Consider the following 2139-nt stretch of genomic DNA (forward strand, 5'->3'; position numbering starts at 1 on the left):
CATGGATCTCCCATCTTCGTTGGTATGCCTTCCATGGTTACCGCTGAACATTGTTCATTAAGAATACCCTTGGAAGATTTTCTAATTGTTGGTGAGTGTCAAGAAGATCTCGAAGAAATTTTGCGTATTCAGGCATTTTCGCTAACGATTCAATAAATTGGGTATTAATTGGAATACTGTTAAATTTCTTGATAAATCTATTGTTCTCTTGCTCCAATGGATGTGCCCTTGCTCGAGAAGGAAAAGGTAACAGAGGTTGATACAGTTTAACAAATGAAATTTTTTGTTCAAAATGAGCCCACGATGTGAGAGGTTGCTCCTCATGTCTTGAGAACTGAATGAGGGTCTTCTTTAGTGGTTATGGCCATGACATGTGGTTGTAGTTTTGGATCGGAATTTCTGGGTGGTAACCTTTCGTTAATGAGTGTAGTTAAGTGCCCGAGTTGAGTCTCAATGTTTTTATTGGAAGCTTGGTGATTTCTAATATTCCCATCTGTAGCATCATGTCATTTTTAGAGGCTTTCAAAAACCTATTAAGTATTGTATCAAAATCCATCTTCTTCTCAGGTGGTGATTGTTCCTTTTGATAGTAGCCTCGTCTGGTTTGCCGATACTTTTCTTCTTTTTTCTTCTTGTATTCTTTATATGGAAACCATTCTTTCTTTGGATTCCTCGAATCTTATGGATCACTATAGGCTCTGAATGAGGGCCTTCTTTATTGGTTATGGCCATGACATGTGGTTGTAATTTTGGATCGAAATTTTGGGGTGGTAACCTTTCATTAACGAGTGTTGTCAAGTGCCTGAGTTGAGTCTCGATGTTTTTGATGGAAGATTGGTGATTTCTAATAGTCACATCTGTAGCATCATGTCGTTTTTTGAGTCTTCCATAAACATATTAAGCATTGACTCAAAATCCATCTTCTTCTCGAGTGGTGGTTGTTCCTTTCGGTAGTAGCCCCGTCCGGTTTGCCAATACTTTTCTTCTTTTTGCTTCTTGTATTCTTTATATGGAAACCATTCTTTCTTTGGCTTCCTCCAGTCTTCATCAAATCGATCTCCACCAGAATAACACACTTGAGCTTTTCTAATCCCGTTTTCATCCAAATCACAATATTTGGTTAACTGGCCCATTGCAATTTTCACACAACTCGAAGGACATGTATAGATTGATCCAATTTCGTCATTTTCCGGTGCATATTTTCTAACTTCGCCATTACAGCTGCCAAATCTTCTGAACCTCCATCGCTACATCCCTTATGTCTAGTCACATCCTCTCATGGGTTGTGGTATTCTCTCGAGTGCTTTGCGAATTCTTCAATTAATTCTTTAATGGTGGTCAGATCTTTCTCTGTCATTAGGCCTTGCGAATTGAGGAGTTACCTTGTTGTAACATTCACCCCATCATAGAAAATAGAGACTTCTTGTTGCACGTTCAAGCCATGTTGAGTACAATATCTCAAAAGGTCCTGGTATATTTCCCAAGCTTCATATAAGGATTCTCCATCTTCTTGTTGAAAACTAGCAATATTTTTCTTGAGTTTGGCAATTTTTGAAGGAGGACTAAGATGCTCTCTAAACGCTTGATGATGGTTTTGCCAAGTTCTTATAGTTCCAGGTGCTAAAGAATTCAGCCAAATTTTTGCATCTCCAGTAAAGGTTACTGAAAGCATCCTTAGTAAAACTACATCTCTTGTAACATTTGGAACATTGAAATAATTAGCAATGTCCAAGACCTCATCAATATGTTTGAATGCATCTTCATAGCCTTTCCCGTAAAAATGGTATGTCTTTGAGCATCGAAAGGATATGTCCTTTTAGCTCAAAACTCGTTGCAACTGGAATTTCGGGTGGAACTAGACCCGGACCATTTTCGTTTCACAATCTCTTCTTGTACACCTCCATTTTCATGGTCGTAATGTACGCCATCTCTCTTCCCTCGCTTTTTATTTATTCTCATGAATCTTCCTCAGTTTCTATTTTTGGCTTGTACCCGGTTCTTTTCTTATCTAGAGTCTTCTCAAAGAACTCGAATGTATCAAAACGGAAAGTGCTACTTGACTCGTCGACCTTTTTGTCCTTCTTTTTCTGGAAAACTGACTCTGAATTTTTAAGTGGTGAAATTATTGGAATTTTGGAT

The 2139-nt window shown here is 38.2% G+C and overlaps 1 non-coding gene across 1 annotated transcript; it reads left to right on the plus strand.

The window, feature by feature from the left end:
- The first annotated feature begins 1436 nt into the window (after window positions 1-1436).
- Window positions 1437-1543, plus strand: LOC111902524 (small nucleolar RNA R71). Its single transcript, XR_002853849.1, has one exon. It is a non-coding gene; the product is annotated as a small nucleolar RNA R71 (small nucleolar RNA).
- Window positions 1544-2139: the final 596 nt, after the last annotated feature.

This window comes from Lactuca sativa, chromosome 6, assembly GCF_002870075.4.
Source record: "Lactuca sativa cultivar Salinas chromosome 6, Lsat_Salinas_v11, whole genome shotgun sequence".
Lineage (NCBI taxonomy): Eukaryota > Viridiplantae > Streptophyta > Magnoliopsida > Asterales > Asteraceae > Lactuca > Lactuca sativa.